General features: G+C 33.9%; 1 protein-coding gene across 4 annotated transcripts in view; it reads left to right on the top strand.

The window, feature by feature from the left end:
- Positions 1 to 26,114, top strand: part of LOC105215904 (stathmin) — a 204,731-nt gene that overhangs the window by 100,897 nt on the left and 77,720 nt on the right. The gene's annotated exons all lie outside the window — the stretch shown is intronic.

Consider the following 26,114-nt stretch of genomic DNA (forward strand, 5'->3'; position numbering starts at 1 on the left):
TTTATATATATTTTTTTTTTTAATTTTTTGCAAAAGTAATTTTTATATCCTCTCATGATATCTATGAGCTGCTAAAAAACCCATTTTTTTATTGAAATATAACATGTATATACAAAGTTACATATGTAGCATCGCCTTAGCCCAACATGTCGTATGAGTAACATAATAAATATTCCGCATGCCTTAGCTTACCAACGCAGTATTTGTTTGTGTGTATTCACTTACTCTACTGCATTGCGTCAGTTGACTAGCTTTAGTAGTTTCTTGTTTATTGCCGCATATGCTTCTACATATGTAGTTGCTAAGGCGTAATATAAATCTCTGGTGCAGACATGTGCGGTGTAAAAGTAAATGAAAACACATAAAACACATGTGTAGCGTGTTCATTCGCCTATTATATGAGCTGTCTGGTTAGAGGGTATTCATGGAAAAGTGGGAAATTTTTGAAGTTTAAATTTTAAAAATATGAAATTGTGAAAAAAAATTTTAAGAATGTTTTATCAAGCTCTTAGTTATAAAAAATTCGTTTATAATTAAAAAAAATCAAAATAAGATTTTTATAAATATTTATTTTTTTTTAGTATTTATAATTTTTTTAATTTTTATTATTTTTTTTAATTTTTATTATTTTTTAGTTTTTATAATTTTTTTAATTTTTATTATTTTTTTTTTAATTTTTATTATTTTTTTTATAAATTTTGCATAATAAAAAAAATTGTAAAATTGTAAATGTTTTAAAATAATTATTAAATTATTATTTTTTTTAAATATTATTTTGAATATTGGAAAAAATTGTAATTTTTTTTAAATAATTATTATTATTTAATTTTTTTTATAATTTATATTTTGATACATTTTTTTTATTTTTTTGAAGACATTTTTTTTATTTTTTAAATCTTTTTATAAATATCTATGTTTATATGTATGATTTTTGTGAATTTTTATTATAATTTATAGATTTTATTATTATTAAAAATTATTATTTTAGAACCTTTTTTTTAGTTTTAATATATGTTTTTTAATAAATATAATTTTTTATAATTATTGTTAATTTTTTTTAATTTATTTTTAATGTATTCTATTAATTTTTATATTTTTTTTTAAATTTTGATAATTGTTTTTAAATATTATGTTCTAATTTTTTTCAATTTTCTTTATTTAATTTTTGTAAATTTTTTTGTTTTTTTTTATTTTTTATTTCTATAAATGTTGAACAAATTTCGTGAATACCTCCAATTGACATATCACTCCAACACATGAAACCACTCACGTCTAATTGAATCCCACAGCAACATCTGCTTGCAACTTAATTTGTGACATATTCGTTGAGATTTTGCAATTTTGCATAATTCAAGTGAGTGTACTGCATGTTGACACAACAGTACGTACGCACTCGTCTGACATATTTCTGTTATTACTTCCACGAACTAATGAAACTATGCACCGAAGTGTGTGTGAGCAAATCAAATAAAACATAACGAAGAATATATGCTTGAAAATGCCGCCAGCCTGAGAGACAGAAAAACGCAATTCGTGATTGAATTTCATTTCACGCACAGCAGTTTGAGCGTAAGATATTAATATGTGCGTTGCGCAGGAAGACAGCTGAGATTTCTTTTTAATTTTGTCAAGATTGAAGTAGAATGTCTCATTATATAGTATATTATTTACGCACCTCGTATTTCTAAAGAAAAAATAATCTGCCGCGTCACAGCAGCTATTCTCTAACCATTGCTGCGGACACGATGGTCTCCAGTGCTTTGTTACTTTGACAAACTGACCTTGAGTTAATTTTCTCTGACGCACAAAGTCAAGTTACATGTCAGCAATACTTCAGTACAACAAACAATCATCCAGCAAAAACCATATATTTTTCGCCCACTACAGCCGATTTCTTTCTTACATTGAGTCATTTATTACACCTCATCCTACTGCTCTTGCTGAGGCTTCATCAAAAACCTATAAAAATGTTGACATTAGATCATCGTTAAATTAATACGCCAGGCGAGAGCGCGCAGGTATTTAAGTTCTTTTTGCTGTGTATTCGAATTTAATATACTTTTTCCTTTTATTTTCCATACACGTTTCTTTTCCTTTTTTTGTGTTTCGCCTAAGCCACATTAGTCATTTAACAACTGTCATAATTTTGATAGCCGACTTTTAGGCGCCAACACAACGCTCATGGCATGACATGTGTTAGCTAAGCATTTTTTATGCTTGTAATTTACGGATTTTTTCTTCGTTTTTTGTTTGCTGTTGTAGTCATTAATGTAGCTATTTTAACCTTGATTATTATTTCAGTGCAATTGCTGCCATTTGTTACGAGGTTAAAAGGAGTCAATCGATATAAATGGCGTCATGTTGTGCTGCTGACGCGGGCGTTTTTTTTAGTATGTTACTGTTGGAGTTTATTATTATACCTATTTTTTCGGGTTGTCATTATTTTCACATTAGTTTGAATACTGTGCTGAAAATTGTAGTCGCGTTTTAGGCGCTTAGTTAATTATGAAATTGTTTATAGTATATAATTAGGCTCAACCTTAAGCGAATTTGAAATAAGAAAGCAAGATGAGATATTTTTAGTAAATTCATTAATAATTAAAAAAATAATAATTAATTTTATGTTTTATTAAGACATTATTAAAAGTTTTTTCGAAAATAAATTTTTTTTGAAAATAATTTTTTAAAAATTGGTTAGGAGGTTCAGATTTGTAGGGGAAATATTTTTTAAATTATTTTTTGTCTTCCCCATTCGTTATAACCAACACGAAATCATAACTCCACATTTTATGCCAGAAATTCTCATTTCACTGTTTGTTGACTAGCGAGTGAAATTCATTTCCATGCTCCCCTTTTCTCGCCTGCTCACTTCAATTAAAATTCATAACAGATTTTCTTTACTACTCCACACATTTCCGGCGTTTTTACTTGCGGCTATTATTTTTAATTTATATTTTCTATTTACTCTTTGTGTGTTGTGTGTTACTTTGTTTGTAATTTTGTAAAATGTCACTCGGCTGTTGACTGTTGTGTGCGCTGCCAAGCATAGAATTTGACATTTCCTTCAACGACACGCAAGTGTAATCAACACTACATCCCATTTCATTTCATTTCCTGCTGCGGAAGTCGGTGTGTTTTCTTACTTCATTCAATTGTTTGTAATTTAAGTGCTAGGAAACATAAAAAAAAATATTCAATTATATTTCTGAATTGAAATGAATTATGATATTATGGAATTTAATGGCGTCAATTATATTTTTTTATATTATGCAATACCTCAAAGTTTTAATATCAGATTGTTCTTTTATTCAAAGTTTATACAAAGATTTTGTCAGAAACACTATTGTTTATAGCGAAGAGAGTAGAGGAGAGCTACATTCAGGGTGTGGCGTCGCCCACTTTTGGGTCTAAAACCTTATCTCAAGAACTACTTCACCAAGTTCAACGAAATTCGGCATATAATACTTTCGTGAAACCTTTATGCTATGGATCGAAATCGGTTGACAACCACGCCTACCTCCCATATAAGATAATTTAGAATTCCATCAGTTTTGTTCCCTATACTAAATATAAATATGTCATAAACCAATATAGTAGAGCTGTTGGTATTCGACTAATCGAATAACCGGATTAACCAAATAGGGCATTATTCGAATAATAGTATTCGGTTTGCACTATTCGGATAGTGGTCAGTCTTCGATCATTATCATTATCATCATAAATCATTATTTTTTATAAAACGTCTATTTTGATATAAGAAAGTTAAAAGGTTAACATTTGTTAGTTGTAAGCAGCTTCTTCGTGGTGTCACAATGTTTCCAGCAATGGAGAACGTCCTCTCTTATTCTGATAAAGTGGCTGGTATGCGGAAACAATTTTCATTTATTCGAATAGTGACAGTATAACTATTCGAATGACCGCAGTAGAACGACTATTTGAATAATCGTAACATAGCGACTAATCGAATAATACTAACCGGTTAATATTGGTACGAGCGGTTACAAACCGGATATTCGAATAATCGGTTTTCAGGTTAATCGAATAATTTTAAGAGCCCTACAATGTAGATATGGAACATTACACAATCCCAACACTAAAGTCCACAATAAAGCTGTGGCATCGCTCGTTTAAAAAATTCTCGATATTGAACTATAAATTTTCAAGACCTCAGATATCGAATATGAAGACCTCAGTGGCAATGGATAATTTTATAACGGTTTTTTTCTGAGCGAATCTCTTTGCTTTCAATAATGTGTTTCAGTGCGAAAAATGGATAAGATTGGGTTACTTGCTCCCATATACCTAATATTGAGTTTTTCAGATCATCAGATAGGTTTTTCACCGCATACATCGGTTAATATCTCACATATCACATTATCGTAGCAAAATTAATTGAGCGTGTAATCTTGGATACAATCTAACTAAGAGAGTAACCGGTTCAGGAATAATCTCCGCCCTCGTATACTGTATGTAATGATTTTCGATATTCTAGTGGATAAATAAATTGCAAGAGTATCAAATTTTCCGGTTTACAGAAACTTAACCCTTTCTTACTTGTTTTATAATATTGACATTCTCACTATGACCCGTCTTAACATACAAACAAGTAAAACTCCTCGACCATTTTAAACCACTTTTCTTTACTGAGCTCATAAATGCATTGCGCATGAAAAATTTTATTCGATAAATCCGATGAATTCCAAATATTTCCCTCACACTCATTATGCAAAAAAAAAATTCTTTCATACCAAAGAGTTTAATGCAACATGTGCCAAAAAATATTCAAACAACCCACAGAATCTTACGTACCACAATCATAAAGCTACTTTATCTATAAGATTTTATATATGTAAGTCAACCACGCAAACTATAAAAATAGAAGAAACTGCTCGAACAAACCAACTCTTAACATATACATCTACGGCTGCTGTAGTCCTCTTGGCCATTATTCAGCCATATGCAACGCCATTGCGTCGTCATTCGAATCGTCCATCTCGGCACTGTCAACTTAACTATTTCGTAGTGCAAACAAAAATGTCACGTACCAACGACATTTTTCCACATTACACAAAACTTCACTCCAGACTCCAGCAGCTACCATCACTACTATTTTCCTCTTATATTTCTTTTCCATAACATTCACGATCTCGTCACACCGCTCTACATGCATAACAGTGAGGCCGTGACTTTACATGCACACGCTGGCATTCTGTCAAACTCCTGCCCCTTGCCGCCGCTGTCGTTTATCACATATTTTCTCGTTCATGAGCATTCCGGGAACCTTTGGTATTGGTGTCCAACATTGCCCTCTTTTATTTTACCTTTTTTTGTTTTTTTTTTCTATTTTTTTTTTTCTATTTTTTCCTATTACATTTCAACTGGTTTTCCTGTCGGTCTTCCTGAATGCGCAGAAATTTTTTTTACCCCACATCTATTGGTATTTCTACTTGGTGTTAGTTGTGGGTGTAGTCGCTTAAATATTTTGCTCACGTAACAGACGCATAGAATACTATTATTTAATTTTATGCCAACATGTTCATCTTAATTTTCTTTGTAACGTTTTTGGAATTCCTTTTATTGGTTCATGTACGTATGTCCACACTTTTTTTTGGTATTGCTTCTGACTCTTTGTGCTCTTCTTTCAATCAAGCAAGTACCTAATTTCAGAGTCATTTTGTCGTTTGGAGCACATACCGGCTCTGGATGGGGTTAGTGGGGAGTTAAAGTGTGGTAATTAATGAAGTTGTATGTTTTTCTTTCGGATAAAGGGGCTTAGATTTTTAGTTAGTTTATATTTTTTTCGGGGTAAAGTAGAAAAAATATTATTTAAGTAAATATAAGAAAACCATTTTATTATTTATTTGAATTCCTTCGGCTGTTCCGTAAATAATTTCCAAGCTAAGCTAGAAATATCGTTACTAATCCTTACAGAAATACATACAAGCACTACGTTTTCCAAAATATATTAATTGTATGTATGTGATTGGCGTTGAACCGTTTAGCCGGTTATAGCCGAATCGATGAGAGCGCCCCACTCGTCTCTTTCCTTCGCAGTTCGGCGCCAGTTGGAGATCTCAAGTGTAACCAGGTCGCTCTCCACCTGGTCCCTCCAAATGAGTAGAGGCCTTCCCCTTCTTCGGCTTCCTCCGGCGGGTACTGCATCGAACACTTTCAGAGCTGGAGTGTTTTCATCCATTCGGACAACATGACCTAGCCAGCGTAGCCGCTGTCTTTTTATTCGCTGAACTATGTCAATGTCATCGTATAGCTCGTACAGCTCATCGCTCCATCGTATGCGGTATTCGCCGTTACCAATGTTCTGAGGACCATAAATCTATAAATCTTGCGCAAAATTTTCCTCTCGAAAACTCCTAGTGTCGTCTCATCTGATATTGACACCGTCCAAGCTTCTGCACCATAAAGCAGGACGGGAATGAGGAGAGACTTGTAGAGTTGGGTTTTTGTTCGTCGAGAGAGGACTTTACTTTTGATTTGCCTACTCAGTCCAAAGTTGCACCTGTTGGCAGGAGTGATTCTGCGTTGGATTTCGAGGCTGACATTGTTGGTGTTGTTGATACTGGTTCCCAGGTATACGAAATTATCTACAAATTCGGACTGTCAACAGTGACGTGGGAGCCAAGACGCGAATGCGCTGACTGTTTGCTTGATGACAGGAGATATTTCGTCTTGTCCTCCTTATCCCTGCGGGAAATAAACCCATCTACAATATTACTTCATTTAACCTTCAAAATCACAACAGATCACAATTTTTTCCAACAGCAATGAATGACAGTTATTTCAAGCGAGTACATTTTGATACTGTCAATCTCATGCAACTGCTCCAAATCCTCATCTCAGCATAGAACATTGATTGTCATGGATTATAGCATACTATTTGCATTAACTGCTTGTCTCGTGTGCATAAATATAGGATGTAACGTCAGAAGAGAGAAGGTACATATGTGTTTATATCACTGCAACGAGATTGAAATCAAAATTGACAAGCGTTGATAGACAGCACTGCTTGCAATAGTTGGAAATCCAAAACAACAATAACAAAAACAATACACGGTCTTTCTTTTATTTTGAAATTTTGAAAAAAAAAATCGCATGATATTTTCTTTTGAAAAGACAGTGTTTGAAATAAAAAATGCTGGAAACATCATTTAATCAGCCTTTTTGTCCTTGGAATCGCATCGTTTTCAATCAGTTGCTGTTTAATTAAAAAATTTCATGCGATTCCATGATAAGTGCAATGTTCAAGGCAACAGTCCTTTGAATGACTATTGCTGTTTATGCTCTTTGTGGTGCATTAATTCGAGAACACAAAGCAAAAATTGTGCGTAATTGAAACACACGCATATACTAGATGATGTATATACATATAGCTGGCAGAAAAAATTTTCTACTACTATGAACCACAAGATGAAAAACCAAATTTGACAGTATACTTTTTCTTTAAACCAACCGGAATTCTTCTTACTAGCTCGCATCATCTATAAAAATGTCGTGTTAAATTTATAATCCCAAAAATTTTATTTATTAAGATTTGGTACAGGTCCAAATATGTTTAATATGTTTATATAGAAAAAAGTATGATTCGCCGACTGATTTAGTTTCCACAAAATGTTTGTTAATCACTCAAGTTTAAACTCAGTATGGTTATTCTATTTTTAAACAGGTATTTGAGTTGACTTAGTTTGATAATAGGTCTACATCTTTGCTTCCGCCGTTTTCCAATAGATGTCTCTAGGGTCAAGCACTGGTCGATTAAATCGTTTTATATCGATCGTGGACATTTGTGTCAAGATTAACCCATCAAAATATTTGTAGAGATCTGTTTGCATCCCAAACTTATTCTCAACTGAAAATATCACTTTTTGAGTCGAATTCTCGACATTTGCGGGAAATTTTGCTTTTCTTTTTCAATTCCAAGAAAAGTGCGGCTGAGGCTCATCGACATTTGTAACCGATTTTATACAAAAAAAAGCCTTAAATTTACAAAAAAAAAAAACGGCGGAAGCAAAGTTGTAGACTAATATTTTCCTGATGGCTCATATTCCAATCTGCATCGCACATACTACGTATATTATGAGCCATCTATATGAGCTCTGCAATAATAGCATTTCCATATTCATTAGCACAGATTGCCCTTCAATTTGTTCATTGTGCTCTTCGAAATTTCTCATCTTCGGTAAAATAAAGTTGGAAAATGAAAAAAAAACACGGTAAATGAACATTTTTCATTTGCAAACTGTGAGTAATTTTGGAACCATTTAGTTGGTTTGTGCACTGCTTGTCGATGACAGTTGGCAAGAAGGATGACATGAAGAGTCTAATAAGAAATTTCACTTAAAATTTCTGTTTATTTAAATTTGATGCTAATTTTCAAATTCTTTGCGATTAGACTAGTTTTGGAGCCTGGCCACGGAGGAACCCTAGGTAATAACGTAAGGCTAATGAGATTTCAAAGCTAGGCAAGTCAGTCTTAAGTACAGTAGAATGCAAATAATTAGGAGCACCACCTACGACTTGTGATCTACTGGACGATTGGGCTTCAGCTGAGCTGAGAAAACGCTGGTCAGTCACAAGATTCTTCTGATCCAAGGAAAATCGTAAAATGTCTAGGGCGCTCTTCATCCCCAGTAATACCTCCTTAGTTGTAGGGGTCATTGACCCATTAAAACTTTTATCGGGTGCTTGCTGTGTATGTTTCCTAGAAGAAGACGAGTTGGAATTATCTCAACACTTCCTTATGGAATGCCCCGCCTATGCGAGATAGAGACTAAAATTTCTGTGATCTCACTTGTTTGAACATCTTTCGAATTAGCAGATTTAGAAGTAAAAACATATGCAGCTTTGTAGTAGGTTCTCTGGACTTTAGCTATGTGGAGCATATGCTTTTATGCTAAAACAGTCGCGTAATTGGCTTTATAAACGGAGTCTTCATTTATGATAATCAAAAAATCAAAACAAAAATATTTGTGACACAATGCCGAAATTCGAATATAAGTTTTCATTCACACGAAATTCTTGATACCAAATTTTCTTTCGCGTGGAAATAAAAAATCATCATACAAAAAACTGGAATGTGTGAGTTTTTTCATTCGGAATATCGTTTCACGTGAAATTTACAATAAGGCTGATTATCTCTTTATTGATACAAAATTAATCATTATCATCTAACATACATATATCTAACGGTACCTTAAAGTTCAGAATTAACTGTATGGTGAATTGAAACAAGAAACACTCGCAGTTTCCCTAGCAAGTTGAAAGTCAATTAAATACATTTCTAAATTATGAAACTTTAATAATGTACTCAATATCTCACTACATTATTCTCGTAATTATATTTGCTAAAACCAATGTAATATTTACTACCTTAGTGCAATACTTTATTTAATTAACTTTGTCAATATATTAATTTAATACAATTTAACACAACTTAAACTACTCAATTCGCATTAGTCAAATGTCATTTACCTCCAACTACCTTAAATTGAACTACAAATACGCCTAAGCTTACCTCCATTATGTGTGTTTAATTGCTTATGTCTAATAAGATAAATACAAATGCAAAATTGCTCTATTAACTGAGCTAAAACTATTATAAAATAGAATACAGCGCAGCATAGCGATAATAATTTTCATAAATCTTACAAGTAGCATATGTACATGGTGTAAATATGTATGTACTAGGAGTGTGTTCAAATGGTTGACTTCTGCACACTGATCTATTTGTGCATTTGCCACAATCTCAGCACATACTCACTACCATTTCGAATGTAATCATTTCGCTTTGCATACTTTTATGTGCTACGCAGTGCAGTAAATTCTGAAGTGGCCCGGTAGGAAACTGCAATGGAATTGGAATTGAGAAAAAAAATATTGTATTGATGTACTGAGAAGAGTTAATTATAGTCATTTAATATTACACTTTCAAAAAAAATTATGCTTAAACATCAGCGTAGCCATATAAATATATTAATAAATGAAGAAAAAATTAAATTAAAATAAAGTAAAAAAATATTTAAACGGTTTCGGAGTCGTACTAGTTTGTAGTTGCACGTCTTGTTGAATCATGGTGAAAGTGAGTCTCTATTTGATCTTAAATTTTTCATAAATAATAAGACTGTTATTGTAATATTCGTTTCTAAAAATTGCTATTTTTAATAAGAAATTGTTAATACAAATTAGTCTGGTTATAAGGTTCTTTCCACCAGTAAGTAAAGGGTATATTTTTTAAGCATGTGAGTTTCGGTAGAAATTAAACGAGTTAGTCTTTATCATAATTTTTTGAAAATAATTTCGAATAAGTGAATAAATTCCAGCCGAGAAGCCCAATTTTTTACTACTTTTGGCAGCAATTGGGGCCGTATGTGACCCCAATGTATGTGAGACTGAATACAAGAGAGCCAACTGTTGGAAAAAGTTATTAAAACGACTCGTTAAAGTCTACAACTAAACAACTGATGTGCTTGATTAATATGTTTTTGTAAGTTCTCTTTATTTGTTTGGCTGTCGACTTTGCTCTCTTTTAAAAATAATTTTGTTTTTCTGAAGGAATTGGTTTCTTTCAGTACATTCACAGTAGTACTACTAGTAGTAATTGATTAAAAAATATAATGTTGGTGCTATTATAATTGACAGTTTCTAAGCGTCATATTGTACGACAATTTTTCCTACTGGGTATCTGCTTAACGACTTATACATGCTCACTTTGATTCGTACAGTATACTCCTCTTGCATACATATCATATAAAATCCCTTTGCTATAGCTTTCGAAATGCAACGAGCATAGCTGCCAAGATAACTTGCATTTATATTCGTTCAACAGCATGTCTTTGCTGCTCTACTCTTCTCTTCCCATAGCATTCTTATTCTACTTTTACCATTTCTTAATTCGTTTTTGCTTGTTAATGCAACTGTTGGGCCACCCCCAGGAACTTTTTCCAAGCACAAAATTACAAAAAAAAAAAAAAGTTTGAATAATTTCAAGCAAGACGTGACGTGCGATATCTGTCTGACAGCAGCTTCCCACATACGCGGCGCTGACTGAACAACTCACTGACTGACTGACGGACTAGTTGACTATTTGACTGCCTTTGAGTGTATGTAAGAGTGTGTGTACAATTGTCTGCGCACGGCTTTCATCGCTTTGGTATAGTATATAGAGCAGTCTATGCGTTTCTTATGCGACAATACAAATACAAATATTAAATAATTCATGCGGTCGCTGAGTGTGCACACACACACTCATACACTCATATACATTGTTTGAGGGTTATAAAATCTACAAGTATGCGCTGTTAATATAGATGAGTGCATACTTAGATGTTTCTATGTATTGCTGCCCCTCACAACACAGTCAAGCAGTAATAGCGGCACAGCTTTTATTTTATTTTTGTTGTTGTTGTATTTTTTATATTATTTGTATGTCCTCCATGCATGCTGCCGCCTTCTTCTTCTTCATAAAATACAATGACACTGACATTCTCATCTCTGCGCATATTGTCTGCATCACCGCCAATGACTTTCAACGAATGTGCAGCAGCCACATTGCCACAGTAAGGACAATACACAAAGATATTATTGTTGTTGTTGGTTGGAACTTGCACGAGCGCAGCGTACAATGGGGAAAGTGAAGAGTGGGCAGTGTAAAAGTGTTGAGCGACTGTCGCCGGCCCACACAGTCACCACTGAAGCAGGCAACTAACCGAAAATAGATGGAGACAGACAAAGATTTTCAAGTAAAAGAAAATAAAAAAAATACAAAAAGAAAAATTAAAAAAAAAATTGTATTCAAACACAAATGCCACCGTCGTTGAGCAGCAACAAATGCAACTCTGTATTTCTTATAATTTTATTTTATTTTTTATATTTTTTTCCCACTTCAGTTGAGCAATGAATGTGAATGTCACTATAAGCTTCTTGCCAGATATTTATACCATTTTGGTGGTTCTGGCAACTTTGTCACTTTTGTATATATCATAGCATTTGCAGTTTTGTAGCTTTGTATTTTGCTAAGTTAATACCACAATTGCGGCTATTTTCTCGCGCATCTTGGGAGGTTAGCACTACAGCATACATATGTTTTTTTTTTTCAGTTTCCCACAAATTGTGGATCTAATAGAGCAGCCACGGTGGTTATAAATTGAGAGGGGATGTTTTTGTCTGTTTTAGTGTGAGTCATGGCTACACGTTTTTAGTGCAACGGCTAATTGGATTTTCGTCAAACATAACAGTAAAACCTAAATATAGATACATTTTTGGTGTTGTAGATTTCAATTTTTATATTATTCAAGGTTTTTACTCAAGTTCGCGAAATTTGTCAGCGCTTTATACTAGATCATAGTTTTCTGGTTGTTGTTGTAAGATGAGAAAATATTTTCGTGGCTGTTTTAGAGCCTACTGCTAGTGTGAGTGCCCTTGGTCGAATATATATCGGCTATTTTGGCAATGCAAATCTTAGGGTCTCGAAAATATGTTTTCTTATTAAAGGATTTTACGAGGGTTGCTATAAATATTTCTGGCCTAATAATGAAAATAGGAATATTTATCAACGAAAATGGTTTTATTGTTTTTCAAAATATTCTCCATCAAGATGCGATTGTCAAATTGTGCGGAATCGAGATCGATCGGGAACGAAAACAAACCTTTTTTACGGCCAGGTGTTCATGCAATATCGAATGTATGCTGGTGGGAGAAATGCATAAGCATGCCTCTATCTGAAGGTATGTTACATGACGGTCTTGCATTATCAGTTCACGTACGGCATCGATGTTTTCTGGCACAACGGCTGTTTTTGGACAACCTTCACGGAATTCGTCTTTGAGCGAGCGTCGGCCACGATTTAATTTGTTGTACCAGTTTTTCACAGTGCTATAGAATGGTGCTTCATCGCCATTCAAAGATTTTAGTCCATCGATGCACTCTTGTCGCGATAATCCACGTCGAAAGTTGTGAAAAATGATCGCACGAAAATGTTCACAAGTTAATTCCATTTTTTGGCGATACATTTTTTAATTCCCTGTAAATAAAACAATTCACGATTAAATGACAAAACGTTCTGAGTGATGTTATGCTAAAAAATGTCAAACTTTCCAATGGAAATGTTAGATTGCACCTGGCAACACTTAGTGTTGCCTAGGCGAGAAATATATATAGCAGCCATCGTAAGTGTCTCCATGGTTTCAAAAATATGTTGTTGTCATGTCGTGAAAGAACGTAAATCGTTGTATATCTCTTTTTAAGCGTACATAACCGAATTTTGAAATATGAAAGATGCAACGGTTTTTCTGAAACATTGAAGGTCTCTAATAATTCGAAAGACTATACGCTTTCTTTCTGCCACATATAACTATATATGGAAGCCATGTGAAATGAAGGAAAATATCTCGTAAGATTTGGACAAATCAGAGTTCTGCCTCTTAAATATATTTTTTTCGGAATAATTTCAATAGTTTCAAATTCACTCATCAAGTAGCAGTTACAGTAGCCTATGAAATAAAATTGTAGCCTATGACTGCGATTGCATATAGTTCATCGTATCCTCTCAGGATATTCAGCGGAGGATGATATTTAAAAATCCGTATATTTATCAGCCATACATATAGGTAGAATCCTTGTATATCCATGACTTTAAAGCCTAAAATATTATGATTTTTTTTTTGGGACTCTGTATTTCTTTTAATCTATACTGTTCAACTAAATTTTTATTAAATACTACTCTTCTAAAATTGGACTGTATTTCTTTTGAAATTAAATTAATTTTGAAGATAAACTGAAGACATCCATCTCTATTACAATGTATTAACAATGATTTAGAATATTCGTTTTCTTTAAATAAGTTAATCGCTTGAGATCGCCTGCTCCTGTAGCTCCAGATTTTCCAAAACTTTTTTCTACTTTGAACCAGGATTAAGTCTAAAAAAGTTGGAGCACGTGTTTGTATTAGTTGTAAAAACTTTTCCGTAGCTCGCTCTCCGAACGATACAAGTGTTCTCTATAATACTAAAGCCTTATGCTTTGTTGAAAAAAAAAACATACTTTTTTAATAACCACCCGCCATCAGAACGTTCGATGTACAACGCTGTAAAGTCGCGAGTTTAAAAGCCGCCATAATTATGGTATAAAATATTTATAGCATAATTGGGCACTCCTACACTCAACAAAGTATCAACGCATGCTTCACTAACCCGGCCACGCCATGCAAACAATTTAATGTTTCAGCAATTTCCCCGCAATTAATCGAAGTATTGCGGACGGTGGTGGCGGCATGATAGTACGGGAAGTAACCGTAATAAAAAAGTCAACGCAAACCTAATTGCAATGTGGAGGACGACGCCGTCGCCGATGACATTGTGCTTCAGCGTGTTGCCCTCCATCAAAAACGAAACGAACCGGAAATGTGTTGTGTCCAAGTGTAAATTTTGGCATAAGACAAAGAGAACGGGCGTACAAATATAAAAAATTGAAAAAAAAACAGTAGAGGAGAAGGGTGTGTATATGATATGTAGTTGTAATAAGAGCGACGTCGAAGCGCGTCTAATTTTATTTTTTTCTACTTTCTTTTACCTTTTCTTATGACGTTTAATGACAGTTGTGAAAAAAGTTTTTCAAGATTTTTTACCGTTGCTACGGAGCAGTGAAAGTACGTACCTACTTAAGTCGGACGTGACATAAAAACAACGTAAAGTAATTGGGTATGCGTTGGCGCGGTCAAGCATTAAAGTTGAGGAAAATTAACAAGCCAGACTAATAAAGTGATGAAAAGGCGATCAGTATGAGTTGTAGTAATGATGTAGCAAGGAACGAGGAGGCAATCTTTTTGATGGAGTATAGATATATAGGGTGACTAAATAGAATTACAGTAAGCTGTCGTATGCCGATGATATTGATATCATCGGAAGCAACAGTCGCGCCGTTTGTTCTGCTTTTTCCAGATTAGATAAATAAGCGAAGCGTATGGGTCCGGTGGTGATGGACAAGACGAAATATCTCCTGTCATCAAACAAACCGTCAGCGAACTCGCGTCTTGGCTCCCACGTCACTGTTGACAGTCATACGTTGGAAGTAGTAGATAGTTTTGTCTACTTGGGAACCAGCGTTAACAACACCAACAATGTCAGCCTTGAAATCCAACGCAGAATCACTCTTGCCAACAGGTGTTACTTTGGACTGAGTAGGCAATTGCAAAGTAAAGTCCTCTCTCGACGAACAAAAACCAAACTCTGCAAGTCGCTCATTATTCCCGTCCTGATGTATGGCGCCGAAGCGTGGACGATGACAACATCCGATGAGACGACTCTTGGGGTTTTCGAGAGAAAGGTTTTGCGTAAGGTTTATGGTCCTCTGAACATTGGCAACGGCGAATACCGCAGACGATGGAACGATGAGCTGTATGATTTGTACGACGACATTGACATAGTTCAGCGAATAAAAAGACAGCGGCTACGCTGGCTAGGTCATGTTGTGCGAATGGATGAAAACACTCCAGCTCTGAAGGTATTCGATGCAGGAAGCCGCGGAAGAGGACGACCTCCACTCCAATGGAAAGACCAATAGCAAAGTGACCTAGCTTCACTTGGTGTTTCCAGTTGGCACCAAAAAGCAAAAAGGAGGAACGAGTGGCGCACTGTGGTGGATTCGGCTATAATCGCTTAAAGCGGTTTTTACGCCAAATATATATATATATATATAAATAGAATTGTACAAATTTTAAATGACCGTCCCACGGGTTTAAAAACGACATTTGTATACAATTTTAAACAAAATTCTGGCTTAAAATCACATTGGTTGATGCTAAATTTGACAGCGCAACGAAGTTGGTGTACAAAATTTTTTCCCACCCTGTACTTGCATCGAACCTTGTTTGCCAACTTGTAAGACATGAAATGTCCCAGAAAGTATTTAAATATTATTTTATGACCACCATGAGCACCACAACAACATGTTACAGTTGCAGCTTCTTGGCTAATGACCAAAAACTTTTTATTTCACATTTGCGTTAATGTGATAACAAAGCTTTGATAGGCAAGCCAACTAGAAGTATGAGGAAAGCAAGAGCTTGAGCAAAAGGACAGCATTTCCGTTAACTTATGCTTAAAGTTGAAATAAGACACAAACAAATGCAAAAGTTGTCATAAAAAAGTTGACGGAAGGAAGTACAGGAAATTTCACAACTGTCAAAGCAAAGTGACACGATGCCAACGAAGCAACAGCTGTGACCGCAGTAAACAAGTGCAACAACTATTTAGATAAAGCTTCCACTGGTGGAGTGATATAAGCAAGTAGAGGTATGAGACAAGAAGAGTTATTAAACATGAAATGGCGCAAAGTTTTGCAAATGTAAATGCGGTACAACTGAATTTGATTGCCGCTGAAAGTACGCAACAACAATCTGCTAGCAGATAACCAACATAATCATTAGCATTATCATCATTAACACTAGCCAAAAACAAAATTCTGGCAATAATAATAATAACAAATACCGTATTTAAGCGCAGCTGTGCGCAAGACAAGCTCTTTTCGTCATAACCTCACAACAAGCGCCCAGCATTTGCATAATTACACAGAAATCATTTTTAGATATTAAGATTATAATTCGCATAAAACTTAATGAGATTGCGCAAATTCCTGCTTATTTATTATTAACGATTTGCAAGGCGCTTAGGAGAGCAAAGTTTTTTATGTGTTTAGTAAAAGATTTACACCGACGGAGGTCACTACAACTAACTGGCTGACAGACTGAACTCAACAGAGTGACGACTTTTCATTAAACGGATTTGTGAAGGGCGCAAATTATTACTGAAGGTGAACAAGCAACAAAAATGAATGGAAATTAAAAATAGAAGAGACTTAGAAAATGAAGATTTAAAAGAGGAAAGGCAATTTTGCTCATTAAGGACTTGTGTGAGATAATTTTTTATTAGATGTACATAAAATGGTTCGGAAATGGATTTTTAAGTGGGAAGCAATCAAAAGGATGATCATTCAAGTTTTGATATTATAACTGCTGTTTTGAGATATGTTCCACTAAGTTGATATGTATATAATATAATTCACTGATACAACGTTTTTTGCATCGAAATTTTTGCTAAGTGTCCTCAAAATAATACTTAAAGCTTTAAGGGTTTAGGGGTAGTCAAAGACACGAAAAAATGAGAATTTTCAGTATTTTTTTGCTATTAAATCATGTTATTTTACAAAAGTAATAACATGGCATTATTATACAATGTTTTGAATTAAAGTCACGAAAATTTGAAAAAAAAAATTATAATTTCCAAATATATAGCTGTATGTGTTGACCCAGTTTCAAAAAAGGTTCTTGCGGTGACAATCATAAGTCCTTGCAGATTCATTTACAATCAATCGGATAAAACAAATTAGTTTTCTAAATTGATAATTCTCGGCTTGAACCAAACTTGTTTTTCCAAAAATTAACAAAATGGTGGCATCAGGAAATTTTTTTTCTAGATTTTCGAGATTAATTAAAAATCGAATTTTTGAAAAAAAAATTTTTTGGTTCAGGCCTGAGTTTAATATGCATTCTAAAAGCTGTAGAAATTTCATTAAAATCTACCGAGCGGTTTTCAAGTTACAATTGCCACCAGTTCAAAAAACATTGTTTTGAGAAAAAAAGCATTTAAGAGGAAAGAGATATAAATTTTGTATTGAAGAGCTTTATTCGAGCTTTTCAAGTTTTTCAAAAGGGATAAGAAATGATTTTTAAATTGGGAAGCACCCGAATTCGGAGAGTATAAGTATTATTATGAGATATGTTTCATTAAGCTGATATGAAAATTATATTTTTGACTAAAAGTTCAAAATTTTAATCTACAATACTCAAAATTCTTTATAAAGCTTTAAAGCTCTTTGAAATACCAACAAAGTTAAAAGGAAACGTTTTATTCACTTATTTGATAAATTTCAAAAGCAAAAAGATATATTGAAATAAGAGCTTTATTTGAGCTTTTCGAACTCTTCAAGCTTTTCAAGTTCGCACTCCACAATATGTTCTCCGAGTTGTTTGCAACATTTAGCTAATTTCTAAAAATATAAAAACCAATATGTGACCATCGACAAACATTCACTGCGTAAATAATACTAAAATATAACAGCAAATAATTGCTGTTGGTCAATCAATTTATTCAAAAATAGTAAACCACACTCGGCACAGCTAAAAAAAATCGATGTGCCAAGAAACCACATCAAACACCCACACACCACCGCCTCCACAAGCACTTAGCGTCAAACATAACCTTCTGAGAAGTCTCTAATACACATAGCTTTCAGACTTTGCTTTCATTTCCATGCTACGATTTTCTGGGGCACGTCAAATATGTTTCAATGCGCTTGCAATGCTATTGTTTCATTTGTGAGTAAAACAATTGAAAGCACCCACACATGTGTGTGACACAGCATATTTTTAGGCGTTCAACCCTTAAGGCCCCACTGGGTACGCAGTTCAATTGTTTGTAGGCCGCAAACAAATACGCAGAACCAGTGGATTAGAATATAAATAAAACAACAGCTGCGCAGACACTTGATTTGAATGTGAATTTTTCCATTCAGCAGTTTTCCTTTATTCTTTTTCTTACTTTTTTATACAAATAAATATTCTATATTCGCTCGGTGTGATTGCTAAGACGCTTACGTAAAGCAATAACACTTTCAGCGCGCATAGCTTTTAGCTTTAATGAAGTTAACGCGCATTAATACGAGAATATATGTTTTCTCCTCTTTATTTCTCTTACTTTTTCTTCTTCTCTCTATATTCGTACTAGGATTTTTGGCGCTATGTAGCTTATTTGAGGTGTTATGCTATTAAATCGAATTAGCCTAAACATATGCTAATCGAGCGGAAAGCCATATGCGTGCCACATACTTCTATATATATCGGCGCTGTTCTCTCCGCCTACTTTCCGCATAGAAATTTATTGATATGCGCATTTAATGTGCTAATATCGTTTATCCTTAATGATTATCTGAATGAAAAGTAAATGCGTGTGTGAATGAATGGCGTGAAAAGGTTTTCGAAGAAAATGACATTGTTTGTATGTAATAAAGATGAACGATTTTCATTCGTATTCGGGAATATTTTTTTTTTCATTCGTAATATACTTTTAGGCGCTATAATATTATTTGATTCAGTTTTGAAAACCCAAGTTTCATCTTCAGCATATTTTAAGGGGGGAGGTAAGGTTTGACAACTTTTTTTCATTTTTTTTTTTCTGAACCATCTCAAGAATATTGTGTGAAAGTATTAGGTCATTCGGCGAGAAACTAACGAAGTTACAGCAGGTTGAATAACGGTACCTCCAGCTACCTGCGCTGAGTGTACAAAACTTGAATCGATTTTCCCAAATATGTAATTTTTAATGTCGGTGACCAGCCTACAGAAAAAACTACTGCATCGATCGTTTTTAAATTTTTAACAAATATTCTACATATATATAGCTCTCGAATGACGTCGAGTTTTCCAAAAATTTTAATTATTAACAATTTTACAATAACAAATAGGTCGATTTTTTCGTCTAAAATCGTCATTTTGGCTTAAAAATGGTACCAAAAATTTAAAAATTAAAAAAAAACTCGACGTCAATTGAAAGATAAACTAATAAACTAAAGAAAGCATTTTGATTTTTAAATTTATAATTCACGGGTTTAAAAAGACCCAATTGTAAAATTTGTCTTTCTTATGTTGATATACTTGTCCCTGAAGTACCATGGCGCGCTGTTTTGGACTCGGCTATAACCGCGTGTGTCTACGCCAGTCAAGAAGAAGAAGTACCATAAAATGTTCAGTTTTATCATTTCTTACTTTGTCTAAAGCAGCCGCTAAGGCTCGACGTATTTTTATGAGCTTGGCGATTTTCGTTTGTTAAAACCTCACACTTCGTTGCGTGTTCGTAAGTTCTTGGTTTATAACAATACCATATCGACGTCCAGACTCCATATTCCGTGACTTTTTCCTATTTTCAAAAATAAAGAGAGCCTTTAAGGGCCATCGTTTTACAATCATACGAGAAATCGCTGAGACGAAGGACGACGATTTTTCATGAAACGAAAGTTACCGTTATTTTTTGAATACCCCTCGTATGAAATATTGTTGCTGTCACCGGAGCTGCCATTCTTTTCTTCTTTTTAGAAAACCTTTTTTTTTTACTTTTCATTTTCTTAATTTCTTATGAAAAATGTACCCTATAGACGCTTTCTAATATTAAAACGTAGTATACATTTAGGAGCAAACACAAAATTCATTCGCATGTTCATGCGATTACTGATATTTTAGAGGAAAAAACACACCAAAAGAAAATGTTTAAGTGAGATCTATAATTATGCATTGAAAAGCCATAATTTGAACTTTTCTTTCTTTCTATTTCTCTAGATTTAAAGATTTATTTCATTTTTTCTGATACAATTTTCCTCAATTTTAATATATTATTAAAGATTTTTCATTAACGTTTTAAAATCTCATTTATTTGCATAATTTAATCAATTATTTACTAAAAAAATCATGCGAATACAAAATCCAGCAGCTTGCCTTAAAATATTATCTATTCACAGCCAATTCTTTCATTTAAAATTCAACCTAATGTGCGCTCTATTATCTAAATATTTCATGGTGCTTAACATTCTTTGTTCCTTTCTTTCTTTTTCTATTTGTGTTTTTTTTTTTCAAATGCTATTTGTTGTTTTTAGAATAATTTAATTTAAAATTATCATTATCAGTTGCTTGTACAGCGCCAAGTAGTCCGAATGAGGAAAGAAAAAGATAAATAGCAAAGAGAGAGTAATCAGCACGAAATGGACTGCACCGAATGAATTTACTAGCAAAAAAAAAATGTTTTATAAAAATCAAAATGTTCAACAAGACAAGTTCATTTTGACGGCGCGTGAATGCTTTTGTGCTTTTCGTTAAATAAAAAATAAATAAAAAGAACCAAACTTCAATGCAAGCATTCCCCGCAGGCGAGTCTTACCATCATTTGCATTTTCCTTACCCACCGTTATACTTAATGCTTATGATAATGCCACTTTCAAATTGGCAAATGGTTGTTGTAAGGGTATTGTGTGAGGGTATAAACTCGTGTATAAACTCATGCCGTCATGTTCTTCTAAACATGCATTTAAGCTGTGTGTGTGTGTTCGCCATGAAATTTGCCTTTTTTGCATAATTTTTCTATAAATATTGAAATTCCTATTCACCGAGTATACGTACACACCCGCCCAACAGCGGTTCATTGAAGGTGAGCCGCTCATGTTGGTGCAAGAGTGAGCGCTTGTTGTCCAACAACCAACGACTACAACAAACACTAATGCAAAATAAACTTTATAATACGCTTGTTATATGTAGAATATATACACACACAAATTGTGCTTGTTGTTGCTGTTATCCTTGAGCTTACAAGCGTATGCCCTCATTGCCACCGCACCTCACCTCTGTTTAAGCTGTGAAAATTGAAAAATGCAAATTTTGTATTGAATTTTGCGCACAGCTGCTGACAAAGCACACAGCTGTGACAGCGTTGCTTGTATAATGGGCTGCTATCTCGCTACTAGTAGTTGTTGTTGTTTCATGTTTCACTATTTTTCACCGCTTTACCGCGAGTAGCTACATGGATACTTTGTTTGTTTATTTTGCCTAGCGACAAAGCATACTTTTTGGTGTAGCGCCTCGTAGTCTCCTTGCTTTGGTTGGTGGGCATGTATCACTACATGCCTAAGTAGCATTTTACATTGCATACTTTTAGGCTTGTTAGCTTAACGCGACGCCGGTTTAGTTGTGTAAACCATATACGAGTATATGTAAATATTAATAGATTTTGAAATTGAAATCAATGGAGGTGAGAAAACATGGTGGTGATTGGCTGGCGAATCGAGTTAACTGTTCAGATTTGCATGAGAGCGAACGACCTTTCTGGTGGGTGGGTGGCGTGAATTTGACTTTGTTTGATTTGCTTTTAATATGTTGGTTGATACATGAGGGGGTTTTTGTATCTGTTTTGTACTGAATAGCTCAAGGTCTCATTCTTTTGTGTATATTTTCATGAATTTGAGGTTAAGAAGAGATTTCGATATTGAAGCAGTTAATAACAGGATCTGCAGAATTAGCTATAAGAGCACCTTGAGTCTTGTTGTCTCGAGTTTGTCTATCCTTCTTGTATTAAATGATTTTTAACCTCAAAATATAATTAAATATCAAAGTCTGAGCTCCTTTCATCAAAAAAAAAATTGATATTAAAATTACTCTAATATTAAAAATAAAAAATTTAGTTTTTGCGAGATTTTTGCCAATTGAAATCCGTGGTGTACTCATAACGAGTGTTCAAAAAATAACGGGAATTTTAAAATTTCCTCATATAGACCTTTATGTTATTTTCAGAACCTTTTTTGATACTCTTTAAAAGCCATATCCACAATTTACTTATCGACTATCTTCATTTACTAAATGAGTTTATTTCTTTGAATAGTCTTTAGTCGAGTCTCGCCGTCATAAAAATGTTTTCAACGTGTGCTTTCACTATTACAACTCCATCTTTTCGCAAAATGTAAATACGCTTAAACCTTTTCCTTCTTCGCAATATAACAAATTCTGTTTCAACTCACACAAATTTGCAACATTTCTCATAATTAGAAATGCTGGAGATACAGATACCTTCATCGCTTCATTCACTAATTGCGTTGAACTATTCTTACACTTTTGCTCACTGTCGCCACTGTCAGTTGCACGAGACATTTTTCTCCGACATTTTCTCTAGCCATGCTTACGCAAATTAACTAAAAAGTTGCTAAACTGAAATGTTGCATTTATAACGAGCAGGAGCACGCTGAAGGGAAATGAGTTGTTTGAAGTGCGGAAGAACAACAAGCCGAAATATTTGGATTTCCTTTTTTGTTATATTCTTTTATGCATGTATTTTTGAAGGCAGTCAGCTGTGAACGCACCTAAAAGTATGCTGCTGCTAACTTGCAAAAACTTTTAAAATACACAGAGCGCACACATTTTTAATGAGTTTACACTACGTGTGCGGGTCGTTGAAGTTGTGGAGTTGCGTTAAGAATCAGGGGATTCTGCGTACATACATAGTTAATTGTGACCTCTTTTGGGGCAAGCGTTAGCGTTAATTAACATACTTATATAAGGCTCAATGTCTAAAAGTATGCTAGAAAATTTGCAGTAAATAATTATAGCACCGTCAGGTGGACGGCATTACGGTTGTATTTATAATTCGGCGCTTATTTTAACTCTTTTTTAATCAATATTTAATAGCAACACATTTTTTTCCAAAGTTATGCAACAAGGGTTGTGATTAGCTCCTGAAGGTATACTACAAATGAAATTTTTACTAGAAATCGCCAATATTTGTAATAAAATCACATCAGTTCGGGCTAACTCTATGCTCTAAAATATGATACAGCGCAATATGTTAGATTAAAATCAATTCTGAGCTCCTAAAGGTATACTACAATACGACTTTAACTAGAAATCGCCTATATTTTTAATAAAATCAATCATTGAAATCAATTATTACCTCCTAAAAGTATACTACAATACGACTTTAACTAGAAATCGCCAATATTGTTAATAAAATCACATCAGTTCGGGCTAATTCATTGCTCCAAAATATGATACAGCGCAATATTTTAGATTAAAGAGAGTTCTTAGCTCCTAAAGGTATACTACAATAAAATTTTATTTATAAATCGTCAATATTTTTAATTAATTCTCAAAATTTCGCGCTACATTTACGCTACAAAATATCATACAATCCCAATCTAACATTAGTTTTAATTTTAAAACAGTGCTTAGCTCCTAAAGGTATACTAAAATAAAACTTAAACTAAAAATCAGCAATATTTTTAATTAAATCTCAACACAGCTGTCGGCTATTATGCGGAAAATTTGCTAAATAATTGAAAGTCACATACACATATACATATATCACCCACGAAAACAAAAAAAAACAAAAAAATATTTCATTCCTGCAATGAAAATTTATGTTTTGTATTGTCTCTGTTGACGGCGCTTTCTTTCATTCATTTACCAACAAGTCGACAGCAACTTGCTTGTCTTTTTGTCTTTGCATTGCGAAACAAATATTTCCCCTACATTGTTTGCGCTCAGAAAAGTGGAAACCCAGTTTCTTTATGTGCTTGTTTTCCCAACGTTTACCCCCTCCCCTTTCACTCGTACAATCTGGTTTCGTCAACTCATTTTGCTTTCCCTGCTGCACTAATAGCTGAAGCGGCAAAAACAATCCTGTTGGTATGTAAGCATTGCGAATCGCGGGTGCTGTAGCTCCTGCTCCTGCTTCACGGCACAGAATAAATACAGCAGCATGTAAATACGTGAAAAAGTCGGGAGAAAAAAAGAGGAGACTTATATACCTGTACGACTGTTTTGCCGGTGATACGATTGAAATGCATTGAGGCAGCTGTTGAATGCTTCCATCGGTCCATATGGAAAGTTTTATGAGATGGGGATGTTCAGTTCTTCTGTGTTTTGTTGCCAGATGCCGTCAGCAGTGAAGTTTTAATCCTGATAAACAAATTACGCGAGTGCTTACTTCGTGATGTGTGTGTATTCGCAATTGGTGAGGACTAATAAATGTACCAGACAGATTTTTAAGTGCTTAAAGAGACATGATTATTTTGCAGCGTATTTTTTACCAGTTTTAAAGTGATCTCAATTCCTTTAACAGAGTTTACTCACAAATCAAGTACCGAATACTTTGAACTTGAACTAACTATACTTAACATAATAATAATTTTATAAAAATCCAAACCTACTACTTTTAGTCTATATTTGGTACTCTCTCTCTCCCGCTTTCGCTCTCGAAATCGTAAATATTTACGATATATTTTTTTATCTCCGGTGCTGATATTGTTGTCTTTTGTAATAAAATTTTTCGTTTTTCATTCGTTATTCACACATTCTCTGTAGTTCTCAACATGTTTATGAAACTGTTTAATTTTGTTAAAAAAATAACGAGAAATTCCAATTGTAAAAAATTCAGGAATTTGAAAACACGCTGCCATAAATCGAATGGGGACTATTTAGAAGATGATTAAAGTAATGTGGAGAAATTAATAAATATTATTTCAAAAAAGGCAAATTCCCGTTATTTTTTTAACACACCTTGTACTGTTGTTATGCTGTTCGTATTTTATACAAACTACTCTCTTAACATTTTGGATAGCAAACATAATTTTCACATCTCAGTTTGAATGAAATGAAATGAGTGCAACTGAAATCAACTCACTTCCGTGCAAACTGCTCACGCAATTAAGGTGTGTGGTGTGATGCAAAATGGGAGTGAGTGAGTTCGATAAAGAGCATAAGCTTAAGTAAGCTTTCACTGTACTGCAGTGAATTCGATATCGTTCCCAACTCCCAGAGCAGTAGTAGTAGTAACAACAGCATCAGCACACAAGATAAATAAATAAATGAATTTTCCACTTCGACGCAATCATTATTTGCTGCTGCTCCGAGTTGAAAGCAGAGATTTTAATTGACATTCGACAAAAGTTGTTGGACGAAAAATCGTTTAATGTTTTGCATTTTCATTATTTCCTTTATTAACTTGCTGCACTCAAAATCTCTCTCTATCTCTTGCCGACAATTTGCTTGAGCTTCAGTTTTGTTAAACATAAATGGTTTCCAATGGCTCCTGTCAGCTGTCAGTTTGAACTTTATTTCACAATTTCATATGCTTTGCATTATTATTTTTTATTTTATTTTTGTATTTATATGCGTTGTTCTGCAGGTAAAACAGGTAAAAGTTGTGAAAAGTTTTGAAAGTAGCACACACATTTTCTAATTAGTACAGTTTGACTTAGTTTATTGATGTTAATGAAAAGCATTATTCAAGTATCTGTGTAAACAGAGATAGATACTTGTGTTTATGTACCATATGCACATATGAATATGTCAGTTTATGTATAAAACTACTGATTTAGTTCAATATACTACGTTCTTATTATGGAAAACTAAATATAGAAGAGCTGCTTACAGTGGACTGTATAGATTTAGTAGGTCAATACATGTTACGAGTGTACTCATTATTGAAAAATGTATATGCATACAAGTACTTTGAAATTAG

Source organism: Zeugodacus cucurbitae, chromosome 3, assembly GCF_028554725.1.
Source record: "Zeugodacus cucurbitae isolate PBARC_wt_2022May chromosome 3, idZeuCucr1.2, whole genome shotgun sequence".
Taxonomy (NCBI): domain Eukaryota; kingdom Metazoa; phylum Arthropoda; class Insecta; order Diptera; family Tephritidae; genus Zeugodacus; species Zeugodacus cucurbitae.